The sequence below is a fragment of the Equus quagga genome, chromosome 2, assembly GCF_021613505.1.
Source record: "Equus quagga isolate Etosha38 chromosome 2, UCLA_HA_Equagga_1.0, whole genome shotgun sequence".
NCBI lineage: Eukaryota > Metazoa > Chordata > Mammalia > Perissodactyla > Equidae > Equus > Equus quagga.
In genome coordinates, this window is record NC_060268.1 from 184,722,682 (window position 1) to 184,740,911 (window position 18,230).

Consider the following 18,230-nt stretch of genomic DNA (forward strand, 5'->3'; position numbering starts at 1 on the left):
TTCTTCTTTTTTAATATATGCATACAACGCAATAAATTTCCCTCTAAGCACTGTTTTCACACCATCCCATAAATTTTGATGAGTGTATTTTAATTTTAATTGTTAAAAATATTTGTAAATTTCTCCTGAGATTTCTTCTTTGCTCCATGTATTATTTAGAAGCGTGTTGTGTATCTCCAAGTATTTTGGGATTTTCCAGTTCTCTCTCTGTTCTTGATATCTAGTTTAATTTCATTACGGTCTGAGAGAAGATATTGCATGATTTCTATTCTTTTAAATTTGTTAATGTCTGTTTTATGACCCAGAAAATGTGGTCTATCTTGGTGAATGTTCCATGGGAGCTAGAGAAGAATGTGTATTCTGTTTTTGTTGGATGAAGTAGTCTGTAGATTTCAATTATATCCTGTTGATTGAAGGTGCCATTGAGTTCAACTATGCCCTTACTAATTCTTGCCTCTGGATCTGTCCATCTCTAAGAGAGGGGTCTTGCACTCTCCACCTATGAGAGTGGATTAATCTATTTCTTCTTGAAGTTCTGTTATTTTTCCTAACTAATTTGAATCTCTGTTGTTAGGTGCATGCATCTTAAGGATTGTTCAGTCTTCTTGGAGAATTGGTCCTTTGTCATTATGAAATGTCAGGCAGCTGCTGTGTGTCATGGACAATGGGCATAACGGGAGGAGTGGGTATCACATACCCCTTTATTATATGTGTGTAATAAAGAAGGACATTGTCGTCTTTATTCTTATTTCTGATATATTTCCTTGCTTTGAATTCTGCCATGTCTGAAATTAGCATAGCTACTCTTGCTTTCTATTGATTAGTGTCAGCCTGGTATATTTTTCTCCATCCATATACTTTTAATATATTTGCATCCTTATGTTTAAAGTGCGTTTCTTGTAGACAACATATGGTTGGGTCTTGGCTTCTGATCCACTCTGAAAATCTCTGTTTTTCAAATTGGTGCATTCAGACCATCGATGTTCACTGTGATTATTGATCTAGTTGAATTAATATACACCACATTCTTTTCTGTTTTCTGTCTGTTGCTCTTGTTCTTTCTTCTTTTTGTTCATCTTCAACTCTGTTTCTGCTTTTTGCAATTTTAATTAATAATGATATGGTTATATGATTCCATTTCTCCCTTTCTTAGCATATCATTTATGCTTCTTTTTTTTTTTTAACTTTCTTACCGGTTGCCTTATACTTTGCAGTGTACATTTACAGTTAACCCAAGGCCCCCTTTCAAATAACAATATATTACTTCACAGGTAGTGTGAATACCTTGTGATAACGAAATAATCCTAGTTCCTCTCTCCTATCCCTTGTGTCATTGATGTCATTCATCTCACTTATATGTAAGCATATATAAGTACACACACACAAGATATGTACACAACGTACATAATCAAATACATTGTTGGCACTATTATTATTTTAAACTAACTGATATCTGTTAGCTCAATTAAGAAAAATTAGAGTTTTTATTTTATTCCTTCTTCAATGCTTTTTCTTATTTTATGTAGATCTGAGTTTCCAATCTATATTATTTTCCTTCTCTCCAAAGAACTTCTTTTAATATTCATTGCAAGGCAAGTCTACTGGCAACAAATTCCCTCAATTTTTGTTTGTCTGAGAAAGTCTCTTTTTCTCCTTCACTTTTGAAGGATAATGTCTCAGGGTACAGAATTGCAGGCTGGTGTTTTGTTTCTCTCAACACTTTAAACATTTCACTGCACTCTTTTTGCTGCATGGTCTCTGAGAAGTCGGCTATGACTCTTGTCTCTGCTCCTCTGTAGCAGAGGTGGTTTTTCTGCTGGCTTCTTTCAGAGTGTTTTATCTTTCATTTTCTATTGTTTTAAAATGATATGCCTGGGTGTGGGGCTTTTGTTTTTGGTTTTTTGGCATTTATCCTGCTTATGTTTTCTGAGCTTCCTGGATCTGTGGTTTGGTGTCTGACATTAATTTGGGGAAATTCTCCATTATTATTGATTCAATGTCTCTTCTGTTCCTTTCTCTCTTTCTGATATTTCCATTACATGTATGTTTTACCTTTCATAGTTTCCCTCAGTCCTTGAATATTATGTTCTGTTTTTTTTTTTTCTTAGTCTTTGATCTCTTTGCTTTTCAGTTGTTGTGAATTTCATGGGTATATCTTCTAGCTCAGAGATTCTTTCTTCAGCCATGTCCAGTCTACAAATAAGCCCATCGAAAGCATTCTCCATTTCTGTTACAGTGTTTCTTATCATTAGCATTTATTTCCCTTTGGTTCTTTCTTAGGATTTCCATCCTCTGCTTACATTGCCCATCTGCTGTGCATGCTGTCTTATTCCCTTAGAGCCCTTAGCATATTAATCACGGTGTTTTAAATTCCTGGTCTGATACTTCCAACATCCCTGCCGTGTCTGATTCTGAGGCTTGCTCTGTGTCTTCAGATTGTGCTTTTTGCGTTTTGGTATGCTTTGTAATTTCTCTTTGATTGCTGGATATGAGGGACTGGGTAAAGGAAACTGCTGTAAATAGGCCTTAGTGATGCGGGGGAGAGACGGAGGGCGGGGAAGCCTTCTCTGGTCCTGTGACACGTCTCAGTCTTTTGATGAGTCTATGCCAGTAGTGTAGGCCATGGAAAACGCTCTGGCTTCTGCCTGGGCTCACGGTCCATGGCGTTTAACTTCTCTGTACCTCAGTTTTCGATGTTCATCCCGTACAACTAATTTCCCTAACATGCACTGAGTTTGCAGTCTGCCCCAGACCCTGTGCTGAGCGTCACGATCAAGTGTGAGGGAAGCAGCAGCTGGAGCCAGGTGGGGCCTCCACGGGAAGCGTCACCCAGGAGCATGTGAGTGAGCTTGTGGCTCAGCCAGGGTCGTAGTGAAGGGCATCTGCCTTTGAGAGAACCAGGCACAATCTGGATGACTTGGGCTTTCCAGTCTTAAATAAAATCTTTAAACTGATAAAAACAGCAATAACGTAGGATGTCAGCCTGACAGTGCCGTCTCTGAACCAGTGACTCACACCAGGAGAGGAAGAGGGAGGGCATGGCCCCGGGGACAGAGAGGTCTGGGATAGGGTGGGAGTCAGAGTATTTGAATCTTTGTCAAGGGATGATGTGGCTTTGTAGGGTCTGAAGAGCTGGGCATGGATGTTTCCCATCAGGAAAATTGCGGCGTGCCCTAACAGCAGCACCGACAACCGCGTGTCCCCTCTCTGCCGAGCCTGTGCTGCTCCGGGATTGCACGCATCTCCTCATCTGCCCCGGGACTGGTGTGCGAGCAGGTGTCCTGTCCTCAGATCCTTCCGCAGGCCGTGCTCCTCTTCTCTCCCCGCCCCCACTCTCTGCAGATGTGGACTGCGTGCCTGATCAGCACCACGCGCTGCACAGACGACTCTCAGACAGCCTACGTGGACCCCTTTCCCAGGGATTTTGCTGCTGGGCAGGCGGTGGCCTTCACACAACAACCAAAAGAATCACAGAAAAGTGATGCACTTACAGCTTTGTAGGCGTTTGACATAAAAACCCTGGACTTTAGGGGTGCATGTAATGTGGGGCTTGGGGTGGGGGACTCACAGGTGTCAGAAGGCAAAGGGCTGGGCTAGCACCTTCCACACAGAGCAAGAGTGGGGACCTGGAAGGGAGGAGCCTGGGGTGAAGGGGCCTCACAGAAGCAGGTGGGAGACGGGAGAGTGAAGGAGGGGCAGCCCTGGGCCTGGGCAGGTCATGGCTCCGACCGTCTGAACACAGACAGTGAGAGGAGGGGACGAGAGTGGCTGGGGGAGGGGACTTTCTGAGAAACATCCCAGTGGAAGTGGGAGCATAGATAAGAGAGTAAGGTGCGGGTGACTTGAGAAAGTGGAGGTCTGCGTAAGAGGATCCTTCAAGACCCTGGGCTGTGAAGGAGATGTGGCTTTGAGGAAAGATTGTTTGCCTTTTTGCTTAATTTTAAAACGTGAACAGTGTGGAAGGAGCTGGGAGGGAAAATCCGTGACGCAGGAAAGGGGGCAGACTGGAGGAGGGAAGTCTCTGAGCACGTGGGAGGGAGGGAGACCTGGGGCAGAGCAGGAGGGCAGGGCCAGGAGGGTGGGGAAACTGAAGTCAAAGGGTCTCCCAGACACAGCAGGGAGACAATCCAACCAGATGGAGAGGCTGAGCGGGTCCCTGAGTCTCCGTCCATCCGTCCCAGGAGGCTGACAGGTGTAGGAAGCCCGGGTTGAAATGCAGCGAGGACTGGGCAGCCCTCTCTCTGCCCCCAAAGCCTGCGCTCTCACCGGCTCTGCATTCTCACCTCCCAAAACCACATGCTCGTCATTCTGCAAACATAACTCTGTGTCAGAGCCTGTGGCAGGTCTCCACCTGTCTCTAATTTCATCTTTATAACAGTTCCACGAGGCAAGTTTATCCACACTATAGGAATGAGGATCCAGGCATCCATCAGCTAAGTCACTTGCCAAGGACACCACCGTCACCTCTTGTCATGGTCCCAGGCATCTATTTGTCTCCAGCATGAGGGCGGAAAGCCCCCCTTGTGGACTCTGCCTGGACTGGAGCTGAAGGGGGATGATGACAGCAGCGGTTCTGTGCTCACCTCTCAAGACTCCGTGTGGCAACCCCACCGTCACCCTGGATCCTCCTCTGCCTGGACCACCACAGCCCCCAGACACCGAGCCACCCCCACCTCCTCAAACATCTCAAACAGATCCCCTTTCCACGGCCCCCACTCCCCGGCCTCGTTCTAAGTATGTCTTTCCTGTGTTTCTACACAATGATGTGAACCGGTTTCCCAGCCTGCAGCCCAGCCCCGTCTGTTTCCCGTGCTGGCCTCGGGGGATCCTCCTCAAAGCCCAGCTTTCTCCACTCAGGATCCTTCATCAGCACCATTGCTTTTGAAGTCCCGGCCCGATGTCTCACCTGACACACAGAACCTGGTCACCTGGTGGACCTCACCTGGCACACACAGCTCTTGGTTACCTGGCTGACCTTTGGCCTCAAGCCCCCTCCTCTGTTTGGGTCCCAGCATCGCTAGGCCCCAGGGGGGTGTGCCGCCAGCTCTAGGCCTCGCCCTTGCAGCAATTCCATGTTCTCGTCTCCCTTCCTGTTGGGCCCAAGCTGCTTGCTCAGCCACCCAGTTCCCTGCGGAAGGAAAGGAGGGAGGCAGGAGGGAGGCAACCCCACTGGCTGTGTGTGGAGTGCCTGTGATACCCCAGGGACGGTGCCAGGCCCTGCAATGTGCTATTGGTTTTAGCTCAATGCCGGAACCAAGTTGTAATTTTAACGAAGGCACAAATACATGCGAAGTTTCATAATTTGTTGATCAAGACGCCTGTAAGATCTTTCAGATAGCAAGTCCTCTGCCAGGTACCTACCTATGAGGTCAGCAAACATGTGAGGACCACGGGGCACCAGGCAGGGCAGCAGCCAGAGTCTCTGCAGGTGGGTGCTATATGTTATGTACGTGGTGAACTGTCATGTCCACACTGACCATCACCTCCGCACTGCCTGCTATGTCCACCCTGACCATCACCTCCACACTGCCTGTCATGGCCACCCCGACCATCACCTCCACACTGCCTGTCATGGCCACCCCGACCATCACCTCCACACTGCCTGCCATGGCCACCCCGACCATCACCTCCACACTGCCTGCCATGGACACTCTGACCATCATATCCACTCTCACTGTCATGTTCTCACTGGCCATCACCTCTACACTGACTCTCATGCCCACAGTGACCATGACATCCACACTGCTCCATGTCCACTTTGACCGTCATATCCGCTCTCACTGTCAGGCAGTGAGGTCCACACTGACCATCACGTACATCCTGATGTCCACAGTAACACGTCAGCCTGACTCAGACAAGGTCACTTCTCTCCGCTCCCCAATTCCCAGCCCATAGGACTGAGTCTGCTGACCTCTGCTGGCCTATCTGGACTGACCTCTATGTGCCTTCTCCCACCATTCACTAATTTCAACCTCCCGGCCTGGAGGTCAAGCCCAGTTGACACAATCCTGTGTCCATCCAGGAGGCAGGACAAGGGGAATTTGTCTGTGGGGTTTGTGAGCAGAGTCTGGGCTGCAGACACGATCTGTCAGGAGAGACAGACAGCCGTGATTCAAGTGGACGGGCCCCAGGGAACTGGTGTGATGGGGCCGGGACCACGCAGTGAGGAGAGCAGAGGCTTTATTCTCAGGGATGGGGCGGCTCTGCAAGGAGCCTGAGGAGGGGCATCCAGAGCTGGGGGTGAAGAAAACAGGACAGCAGGTGGGCGGCAGCGGGCCAGTGCCGCCCGCCGAGAGCCCTGGGGCAGTGGATGGCTCGTGGTGGCGTCCGTGCTCCTCAGCAGCTCTGCCCCACACGCAAGGTCAGCGCCTACCTGACAGTCTGTTCGGAGGATGAAGGAGTAACGTTGTGCACGCCTAGTTGTTGCTGCCACACGCTGCAACACGGACAAACCTCGAAACACACCCAGGGAGAGAAGCCGGACGCGAGGCTGTGTGATTCCACTTCTAGAATGTCCGCAGCAGGCAAACCCGCCGAGGGTGAGGCTGGCCGGTGGCCGCCGGAGGCCATGGGAGGGGGTGTGGGGTGACTACTGAAGAGGTGCGGGTTCCGCTAGGGGTATGGAAGAGGCTCTGGAATAGATAGCAGCGATGGCTGCACAACGTTAGGAATGGACTTAATGCCACTGAGCTGTGCTCTTTGAATGGCTAAAATAGTCGGCTTTATGTTATGGGTGTTTCACCACACACACAAAATGTAGAACTGCTGGAAAATAGTATCGTCATCACCTTGAATACACAGATTTTTACTTGTCAGTTACAGCTCAACAGGGAAGAATACAAATGCAATGTAAAAAAGCGCAAGACCTTGGCATCAGTAAGTGCTCAGACTGGCTCAGCCCCCGACGTGGAAGCTGCGGTTGCTGCTGTTGTTGGCCTGCCCTGCAAAACTCAGCCCTGCTCAGCCTCCTGCCCTCACACTCGGGGCCCAGGGGTAGGGTCAGCCCCTGAATTACTCGCAGTTCCCTGTTCTGCCTCCGGGCCAACCTCCAAGCTGGGAGCTGAGAAGCAGAAGCGCCCGCTCCAGCCCCCCTGCAGGAAGAGGCTGGGAGGCGGGTCACGCCCTCCTCGGTCTGCAGCTGTTTTCTCTCCTGTGCGTGAGGGCGGCTGCAGCACCTCCCGGAGGCCTCCCAGCTCTGCGTCCACAAAGGCGCCAGGCTCAGAGTGTGCCTTTGGGATTCTCCATCCAGGAGGCGCTGCCCACCATGGCCCCTTCCAGGGAAGTAAGTTTCTTGTCTGCCTAACTGGGAGGAAAATGACAGCTCCCGTCACCAACTCTTGCCTCTTTCCTGGGACAGGATCTGCTAGACGCTGAGCTGATGCCTGGAGAGGGAGCAGAGGCAGCTGCCCTTAGCCAGGGTCGCCTCCTTCAGAACCTGACCCCCGGGGTACTCCATGGCCCACTGGTGGTCCCGAGACCCCCAAGACTTCTGAGGTCTTCTAAGTGACGGGCCTGGGAGCTGGACCCCAGCTGACGGTTTCACTTTTACGTCACATGGCAGAGCTGATCCTGTTTAAAACCAGGTGCCCTCTGCTCCTGTGACCTTTGTGGACCCTGAGCACTGAGCCCTGCTTGGCGCTGGGTGAGAACCCAGCAGTGCTGCCCGAGGGTGAGGCTGTGTGGAGCTTGAGGTGACTCCCAGGGCAGTTGAAGGTCCATCTGCCACCTTCCTGGGATTTGAGAAGCAGCTTCAGTTGTACAGCATTTTAAAAACTGACGCTGTGTATTCATTCTTGATCATGGACCTTTTTCTCTTGTTATTGTTAGACAGATTCATTCTACAAAATTAATGTCGGAAAAAATAGCTCTTGGAACCCTTTTTATTTGCTAGGTTAGAAGTTGCTGTCATTGAGCAGATCTTATTTTTACGAGGCATGTTTTAAGTATTTTCCATGTTCACAGAAAGAAGCAAGTCGGGGGTGGGGGGATTAGGACTTTGTGGCCTGAGGCGCACGTCCCTCAATTCTGCAGCTCAGAGCAGGTCCGGCCGGGTGGGCAGTCGCGTGGAGGCACGGGGCTGCGCACAGCTCTGACGCTCACTGTCCTCTCCAGGACCCCAGCGGACAGCTTGGGCAGCTGCCAGGAAAGCCCTGGGCAGCACAGCCCGCCTCCGAGGCAGGTGATACTCACCCTTGTCGCCTTTTCTGTCCCTAAGGAAGTGAGACGGAACAGAGGCTGGCTCTGAGATGGTTCCCCATTCCCTCTGGACGGTGCACTTTCTCTGAGGTCTTGGGATGTGGTCACTGGATAGGACCTGCCGCCACACCTGCGGTGACTTGATGCTCCATGTGCCCAGTGGCCTTAAATTCTGCCATTTCTGCTTGGCTGGGCCGGTGCACCTGGGCTGTGACGCAGGCTGCGTGAGGGCCCGACCTGGATGTTAGAGGAGAGTCGTCTTCAGGGTGTTGAATTCTGATTTCTGCTCTGTGAGGGCAGACACGGGTCTGACAAACTGCCATTTCGTCAAGTTTTTAAACCAACCACTGACCACAGCATGTCCATTCCAGGCTCAGCCCCGGCCCCTTGGCGGGGAGGGGAGCGGAGTGGGAGCTTTCTGTGTCTTTGCAGGGTGTAGGGTCTTCCCCAGGATGAACGCATTCCCCGCTGCTCTCCTCTGAAGCCCAGGAGTCGACCTCGCTGCCCCTGCCTGGCCCTGCGTGCTCACAGCACTGCCCGGGAGAGGGGAGTATAGTGGAAATAACCCACTCTTCTCAGTGTTCTCGTTCCTGAAATGGGAAGAGGCAGAGGGGGCCTCCATGCAGGTCTAATTCCCTGAATGGTACATTTACTAACACTCTCAAAAACGCCCCTATTGATACCATGTCATTGCCCAGAGGAAGTCACTTACCAGAGACTGTTTCAGAAGGTGAGCGGCTGCCCTGCGCTTGCTGGCATCCTCCCGACGTGCAGATCTCCTGGGTTGTAAATGAAGATGCTGAGGGCCCGTCCACACCTGATATTTTAGGCAGAACTACTTTTTTCAGATTGGGTTTCCCCTGTGGGCTTGGGGATGGCTCGTACCTTTGCTGTGAGACTACAGAGTCAGAATTAAAACAGTGACAACACAACTTACACTCACCGTGGCAGGAAGTCCTTAAACAGCGCTTGACTTACAGCTGATGCGACAGTCGTCACAGGTCTGGGGGCCTGTGGCTCGCAGTGGACTTCCCTTCAGGCTGATCTGGGCTTAGGATGGAAGAAATGGACTCTTCCACTCGATAGGAAACAATGCTGTGGGCTGTTCTGCAACAATTATGTTGCTTTCTTGGAAATAATTTGCTGGCTGTCTGAAAAGGGCCACTGTGTCTGAGGACGTCTGGAATATGCCTGTGGTGGGCACAGTCCTGACGCCGGCTGCAGAGAAGACTGTGCAACTCTCTCTGAAACCCCAGTGCCTCGCGGCCTTCTCAGCGAGCCTGAGGCTTGTGCACTTGTCCTCTGCAGGCTCGTTCTCGACATGCTTTTAGGTGTCTATGTTCACATACAGCAAACGTGATTAAGAAATTTGAAATACATCTGCAGTTGTCTTAATTTCTGAAGTGCCAGCACAGAGTCAGCTGTGCTGAGGTCATGGGGAAGGTCCCCTCTACAGAGTCGGCTGACAGTCTTCACCAGGCTCCTTGATGCCCGTCCATCCTTGGTCTGGAGACACCATTCCCTGGACCGGGCATCCAGTGGGGCAGAAACAGCAACATCGTGCTCTGGGAAACCCCTTTGCTCTGCTTCCTCCCTGTGTGGCTGCCCTCGACCCTCAACCTGAGAGCTCCTCCCTGCTTCCAGGATGCCTGAATCACCTCTGGCCCTTTTCTGTGAGTTGTCACACCTTCCTACTCTGGGCCTGACTGTACCCCTAGGTGGTCCTGATGTCTGTCCCTCTCGGTGACTTAGCTGTCCCTCCTAACTTCAGGCTCATCTGCCCTGCACTCTGGCCTCTCACCCTCCAGTTCTGTGGTGAGAATTATTAGTGTGTGTGTGTGTGTGTGTGTCTATGCATCTGTGTGCGTCTGTCTGTGTGTGCATCTGTGCACCTGTTCTATGTGTGTCTATGTGTGCATGTGTGTCTGTATGTGTGCTCGTGTCACTCTCTGTGTGTGCATCTGCGTATCTGTGTATGTCTGTGTGCGTGTGCATCTGTGTGTGCATGTGTGTGCATCTGTGTCTGTGCATTAGTGTGTGCGTGCACGTGTATAGTATACTTGGGCTCATTTAGAGTTCAGTAAACTCTCTTTAAATTCACACTCCAGGGCCAGCCCCGGTGGCCTGGTGGTTAAGTTTGGCACACTCTGCTTCAGCGGCCCAGGCTTGGTTCCTGGGCATGGACCTACACCACTCGTCTGTCAGTGGCTATGCCGTGGTGGCAGCTCACATGCAAAAAGAGGAAGATCAGCAGCTGGTGTTAGTTCAGGGCGGATCTTCCTCAGCAAAAGAAAAAAATTCACATTCCATCGTGTGGGTCATCTTCACATCAACATTTTGTGGACATATGGCGTTCCAAATTAAAGAGCCTTTCAGACACTGTTGATGTAGTTAACTTTAAGTTATCTGGAACAAGGAAACCCATCTTGACAGTGTGTTCTAGACTCTGGAGCGGCCCAGGATAGTCATACCCCTCAAGAAATGGGGCGCAAAGAAAGCTTATTCCTTGAGAATGTTCTGGGATTTTCGTGGGCTGGCCTGGGGAAAGACTTGAAAAACTGGAGTTCTAAGTCACTTGTCACAAGGACGAGAAGGAGGGAAGGACCATGAGATGAGAGGCAGAGAAGATAATTCGCTCAGAGACAAGCAGGGGATGAGCAGCTGTGAGTGATGTGGGAGGTGTCGGATTCAGAGAGGAGCGCAGCGCAGCCCCACCAGCCTCTCCCGTAGCAAGGTGTGTGTGAGATTGTGTAAGTACATGTGCGAGTGTGCAACTGTGTGAGGTGTGAGCATGTGTGGGTGTGTAAACGTGTGTGCTGTGTAAGAGTCTATGTGTGGGTTTCGTCATGTGTGAGTGTGTGAAACTGGGGAAGTTCAAGCAAATTCTGTGACTTAGTTAAACAATATGGCACCAAGGCACATATCCTAACGTTGGTAATTTGTTAGATGGTTGTGTAAGATCTTAGCCAAAGGGGGAATTGGCTGAAGGGTATGGAAACTCTACGATTTTTTTCAACTTTTCTGTAAGTCTACAAAAATCTAAAAACTAAAAGAAATCCTTTCTGACACCAGTGCAATTTTCACCTTTATTTTATTTCCACTCCCAACAGTTCGGCGTTGCTAAAAGCGTTTGCATAACCTGAAATGGCTGTCGTGGGGAACAAATTGTGAGACCAGAAGTTGGCAGATCCGTTAAGCCCACTCAAGAAAACACGACTCACCAATTTCCTGGGAGCTCTGCTTTGGCCTCAGGAAAAGTGGCCCAGACTAATGATCAGGACCCAGGGCTTCTGAAGGAGGTCCCAGCAAGACGCAAACCGCCTGTATTGGGCTCCCCCTTCTGGCCTGGCTCTCCTGTCGGGAGGGTCCCCGGGGCCTCAGCTCTCTGCGCCTCCCTCAGTCACAATGCCTGAACTAGCTGGCTCCTCCTTTCACACCCGCCCTGGGGAGCCTGCATGCATCCACTCTGGGAACGGCTTTCTGCAGAAACACCAGCATGGTGGACATTTGGTGGCATTCTCCCTGGTAACTGGTCACAGCCAGGTGTTGACACTGTTTCAGCGAGGGGGCCTGGAGCCGGACTCCCGAGGTGGTTGTGCCTTTCTTCTGCACGTCTCACAGCTCAGGCTGTCCCTGTTTAAACCAGGGTCGCCTGAGGCCAGCAGCCACCCTGTACCCTGAGCAGCAGGACCGTGGCCTCGCCGGAGCCTGCATGGGGTGCGGAGGACCCAGGGAGGCCTCTGCCCTGTGCTGAAGCTGGATGCTCATCCACTGCTGGGGCCAACCGCCTCCCGGGTGTGTGCGATCCCCCAGCCTGTTTAGGAACTTCTCTGGGATGTCTCACCAGTTTCATAAAAGCTGTGCTGTCAGTTGCTCTAAAACCATGCCGCACCTTTGCTTCCACCTTCAATGGTTGAAGCAGAGATTCACCTCCCCAAGTCTGTGGGAGCCACAGGACCCTGGGACCTGCTCCTGTCAGGACACATCGAGTTTCTGTGAACACTTCTGATGATTAGTGAGGGGCTTAATTGGCTCTAATATTACAGGGAAAACGTGCATGAGATGGGAGAGGAGCAGGACTTGGTGATCCTGCTATGCAGCAGGATCTGCAGCCCAGGGCCGGGGAGTGCGGGGGGGCCCGGTCACACGGCTGCATCCCTCTGCCTCAGGTTCCTCTCCAGGATCCCTGCAGGGAGCCCGACCCCAAATGCAGAGGGCAGCACAGGGAGGCGATTCATGTTTGTGTGATTTTTTCTGAGATGTTTTGCTTTCAATAAGAGTTAATGCAGAGTCTCACGATTGCACAAAAACACCAGTGACAGATTTCAGGAGTAATCCAGGATCCCAGCCCTGCATTCCAGGGCAGAAGGAGGGAGGGCTCATCTTCCACTGCTCCTCTGGGACTGACCCCCACCCCAGGCCTGGGGTCTGACGCGTCTCTCCATCCCCTTCTTCCTGAGCACCTGTGTCTGCCTCTGCCTCTCACTGCTTGACAGACGTGGAGGCTGTGAGGGTGGACCCTGCGCATCCCTGGTGAATCTGAGGAGGGCAGCTTCACGCTGCTCACACCTGCTGCCCAGTTAGACCCCGAGGCTGCGGTGGGCGGAGGACGCCAGGCGCCCGGAACAGACGGTACAGGTGCAGGTGGTCGGGTTCCTCTGGGCAGGTGCCTGCAGGTGAGGCATTGGTGTGAGGCTGGGCTTCTGGCAGGGTCTGGTCTGAAGTCCGCCTGGTCTGGTGGGTTTCTGCCTCTAACATTGAGCCAGGCGCTTCTCCAGATGCTTCTGGCCCTGAAGGCATCAGAGATGGGGCATTTGGGTCCTGTCTGAGGGAGACCAGAAAAACACAGGGCACCCAGTTAAATTTGAATTTCAGATCAACGACAAATAATGTACAGTACAAGAATTTCCGTTCCAGTATTTGGGACAGAGTTAACTCATTGTCTGCTTGAAATGCACATTTAGCTGGGTGCTCTTTTTTTTTCCTGCTAAGTGGCAGCCCTGGTCTGGACACACATTGGGTTCAGAGGCTCCAGATAAATGATTCAGTCGCTGACCAGTGACCTAGTCGAGCCCTGTGGTGAGACAAATTAGTTGTTTGTCAAGTGCAGTCTGCACGCCTCTGCGGGAGCAGGAGGAGACCGGCCTGAGGCCCCTGCGTCTTGGAAGCTGGAGAATAACCGAGAAAAGAGACCATTCCTGGAAGAGGTGCCCACTGTGTGCCAGGATTTGATTTTCTTTCATCACTCTTTGCTCAGTGTTTTGAAATGAGAGAAGAGCGCTACAGAATGACGAGCTGCATGAAAGCTGCACAGACAGCAGCAGATCCCGCAGAGAGGGAGCAGTCGGGAAGTCGAAACTGCCTCTGGAGTCAGTTTATCTTCCAGGGGCATGTCTTGTTCCACACCCCTCCCCCAAGCGTGTCCCCAGTTTGACGGGGTGAATCTGGGGAAGGCTATTGCAAGTTCTTGAATATGTACCAAACGCCCCCAAATAGCCAGGACAAGGACAACGTTCTGGTGTATAGCATGCACCTCCCAGGGAACTATCAAAGAATGCTTCCCTCACAAGCGTGGAAATCGTCATTTTCACTCTAGTCGTGAAGATTGAAATCACAGTAGCCAGCTCCTGCTGTGCATCTCCCACGACAGCTGAGGACCCAGGTGCTCCCACACTGAAGGCGGGTGCCATCCCACACGGCCCCTCTTACCAAGTTAATGAACCTCACGTGTGTTCTTAGAAACACCGATGTTACAGGTGTTCTAAAATGCTTCTGTACGTGCTTTGCAGGGCGGGTATAACTTCCGCTCACTGAGGCTTCTGCACCACAAGAGAAACCATCAACAGAGTGAACAGGCAACCTGCGGGATGGAAGAAAGTATTTGTAATCCACACATCTGATAAGCAGTTGATGTCCAAAATATATAATGAACTCGTACAACTCAATAGCAAAAAAACAAATAATCCAATTGAAAAATGACTGAAGGAGCTGAATAGACATTTCTCAAGAGAAGACATTCAAATGTCCAACAGGAAAATGAAAAGGTGTCAACATCACTAATCATCTGGGAAATGCAGATCAAAACCACAAGGAGTTATCACCTCACACCTGTCAGGAGGGCTGTCCTCAAAAGGAACTAGAGATAACAAGGGTTGGAGAGGATGTGGAGAGAGGGGACACTCGTGCACTGTTGGTGGGGTTGTAAACTGGCGCAGCTGCTGTGCAGAACTGTGTGGAGGTCGCTTTTCCTTTGATTAATGAACCAAGAATGTTTTAGCTGTAAATGGAAACTGTAAGGTCGTTGTTTTCTTTCCAGAAGGGATTACTCGTTAAACGTAATTGATTATTTTTCTCAGTTAAAAATAAAATCTACCCCTTCCTGACAAGAAAGCAGCGTAAGCTGCAGGGCCCTCAGCCGACGGGACTGGCTGCTGCCCATGGCCTTGGGGACCTTGCAGCCCTGACTCTCTTCCTCCTGCAGAGTTTCTCTGAGGACCCCTGGCTCCAGGCCACCCTCTTCTGCCTCGTCTTCTTCCTGTTCGTGGTGGCCTTGGCTAGCAAATGGGCTGATCATTGACGCCATCAGCCGCAGCCCCAGCCTCAACCCCCGATGTACTTCCTCCTGGTCACTGTGGCCATGCTGGACATGCTCTGCACCACGTCCATCCTGCCCAAGGTCCTGCAGAGCCTGGTCACTGACAGCACCATCTCCTCCGGGGGCTGCCTCAGCCTGATGTTGGTCTTCATGCCTTGGCCTATGACCACTGCCTGGCCATCTGCCACCTGCTGCACTGCGGCACCTGGATGAGTGGGAGCATGTGCTTCACCCTGGCGGCCTTCATGTGGCCCACGGGGACACTCAACGCCTGCGTGCTCACCAGCCTGGTCCTGCGGCGGTCCTTCTGTGGCCCCAAGCTCATCGCACACTTCTGCGAGATCCCACCAGTGCTGCTGCTGTCCTGCAGCCCAACCTTCATCAACGACGTGATGCCCATCACCATGGACATGTTCCTGTCGGGGATGAGCTTCCTGCTCACCCTGGCGTCCTACGGCTGCGTCATCGCCAGCATCCTGTGCATCTGCTGGGCTGCGGGCCGGGGGCGGGCCTTCTCCACCTGCTCCTCGCACCTCCTGGTGGTCACTGTGTACTACTCCACCGTCGTCTACACCTCCATCCAGCTGAGCCTGGGGTCCACTGGACAAGGCTGTCACCATTCTGTACACCACTGTGACTCCCACTCTCAAGCCCCTTGCTGACACCCTGAGGAACAGGGAATTCAAAGCATCCCTTAGAATACTCTCGCTGTCTTTCACTAAATGACTCTGTGAAGAGGAGAAAACAGGTCTGATTCTCGGAGCACTGGGAGAGCCCCCGGTGAGGGAACCTTCAGGCCTCGCTGGACACACCTCCTGAGAAATCCCCCTGAGCCTTGTCCAAAGGGCTCTCTAGGCAGAGGACGGTCACTGGCCTCTTTCTGGGGCCACTTGTTCCCAAGGCACTCACTGAGACACACTTTGAGGCCCCAGTGCCTTGCCCTGGCGTGATGTGTGTTGTGCCCTGTGGCCACCCCCTGTAGAGCGTCGATATGTAATGCTACACGTCACATGTGATGCTAACGTGACTTCTGGCATGTCCCGCTGCTGCCAGAAGGGGCTGGATGTCTTGGGTCATTGCAAACATACTCAGGCCTGGTTAGGGGCCACTTTAACTTACAGGATTTCTCTTCTTTTAGTACATTTGGCTACAGGAAACCTTTCAGCAATGTTTTGTAGGTTCTAGCATTTTTCACCTCTTTTGTCAGAAATATCCCTATTTCATATTTTTGATGCTATTGTGTCCTAAAGCTTTGCTAAACTCAATTATTCCTTCTAGTAGTTTTTAGTTGTTGCTGATTCCATAGGAGGTTCTCTGAATGACCACATCATCTGCAAATAAAGACGGGTGTACTCCCTCCTTCGTGTCTTCTTCTCGCCTGGTTTACTGCCTAGAGGCCCAGTTTAATGTTGAACAGAAGTGGAGAGAGTGGGCGTGCGGCCTTTTCTTGATCGTAGGGAAACACATTGAGTTTTCCACCGCCAGGTGGGTCGGCCCCGTCAGGTCTCACAGAGGCCCTGCACGTGCTCGAGAAGCTTCCCTCACGTGCCTGGTCTGCTGAGTCTGCGTCGGCCGTGGATACTGAATTCTATCAAACCCTGTCCTGTGTTTCTTTAGATGATCCTATTTTTCCTTCATTAGTTTTTTAAGCATTTTTAGTATTTTAGTATTTTTGGTATTTTTAGAACTATCTTTCTTCTGCTTGCCTTGCCTTTTTTCCACCAGTTTCTTTGGGCAGAAGCTGGGGTCCTCCACTTGAGATCTTTGTATTTCCTAATGTCCTCCTTTAGTGCCATAACTTTTCTCATAAACTCTCTTTTATCAGCATTCTGCAAGTTTTGATGTGTTGTGTTTTCGTTCTCCTCCGGTTCAAGATGCCGACGTCCCTTCTCGCCACGTTTCAGCTGGAACGCCCCGCCGTGGAGCTGGAGCAGCTGTGGGCTCCTCTCTTACTCCCCGGCTCTCGGGTTTCACTGTCCTTCAGTGACTCACATCCAGAGTCTTGAAAACCTTTTTTCATGTATATTGTCTGGTTTTGTTGTTTGAGCTCTGAGGCAAATCTGTTTCCCAGTACTCCATCCTAACTGGAAGCCAACATGGCTTGTTTTTTTAATACAGAAAAAGAGAAAATAGAATGTCAACTCCAGCACTATGAGACGTTTTATACTTTAGCATATTTTCTTCTTGGTTCTGTTTTTTCTTACATGTTTGAGGATGTATTATATACACCGTATTTTGCTCTGCGTTCTTTGCTTTCTATAGAGTCATCATATCCCGCTAACTGCAAACGCCGCTCTGTAGGAATCCAGTGACTGCACAGTGTGATTCCGTTAGGCAGATGTGAATTTAAATTCTAACGCACAGACACACCCAGACCTGATAGTTCAGGTCTTAAATCTAATGCTACCTTAGTCCAATTAACAAATAATAATTATTTCCTTACTTAAAGGGTGAGGTGGGAGAAAGCAGAATGAGTCTTTTTTCTTGTCTGCCATAAGTTACACGTCTACACACAGCGTCTTCCCTCCATTTCTGACAAATGCTGTCCTTAGCCCTATTTTACTCATGAGAAGGAAACAGAGATTCAAGAAATTCATAAGTAGCCTGAGGTCACAGAGCTCAGTGGAGCTGGCATTTGAATTTTGGCTGCTGCAAAGTCCAGGCTCTTTTCAAAATCCTAATTATTGTAACACTTGTTATCCTGGTTGATATTGTAAACCTGATTATCCTGGTTGATATCGCCCAAATGAAGAACTGTGAACCAAGCCACACAACCAAGGAAATGTGGGGGTGGGACGTTCCCTGTATGGTCCAAATTTATAAAAATAAATGCACAAATATATAAATAAATACCAGTGATGTGGAATTGGCTAATTTGTATCAATTTATCCTGTTAACAACTTTGCAAAGATTCTCTTTGTGCAAAGAAATACCACATTACAGACTGTTACGTAAAGTCAAGTCTGCAGAAGGTGTAGCTATTTGAAGGCTCTTGACAAGTTGCCCACCTTCCTTCTGGAAAGGAGGTGCTGATTTACATTTCCACAGCTGTGCCAGCCTGACCCCAGTTCAGAGTCCCCACAACCGGGCCATACACACTGCACATGCCCGTGGGCATGGGAGGCTGCTGGCTGGGAGGGGTTCACGGATTCCAATTCCACAATCATCCTCTCGCCACTGCTTTCACTTATAAAGTCTTCATCTGCACGTCATACAAGGGGACAGGCAGCCGTCAGTGGAGTCAGTGAAGTGTTTGGCCACTTCAGACCTCAGCAGGTGCTCAGGGACCCCTGAGAGGGGCCCAACTCCAGGGGCCTGTTATCCCGTGGGGTCCACACATCCTCCCTCAGTCCGTGTCCTCCTGCTCCGGGAGCTCCTGGCCTCAGCTTCCTTTCCTGGTCCTGCTACCCCCACCCCACCTCCTGGCCCTTGGCCTGTC

General features: G+C 50.8%; 1 pseudogene; it reads left to right on the forward strand.

Annotated features, from left to right (window-relative positions):
• Nucleotides 1-13,483: 13,483 nt before the first annotated feature.
• On the forward strand, nt 13,484-15,517 carry LOC124235264 (olfactory receptor 13A1-like; annotated as a pseudogene).
• The last annotated feature ends 2,713 nt before the right edge of the window (nt 15,518-18,230 follow it).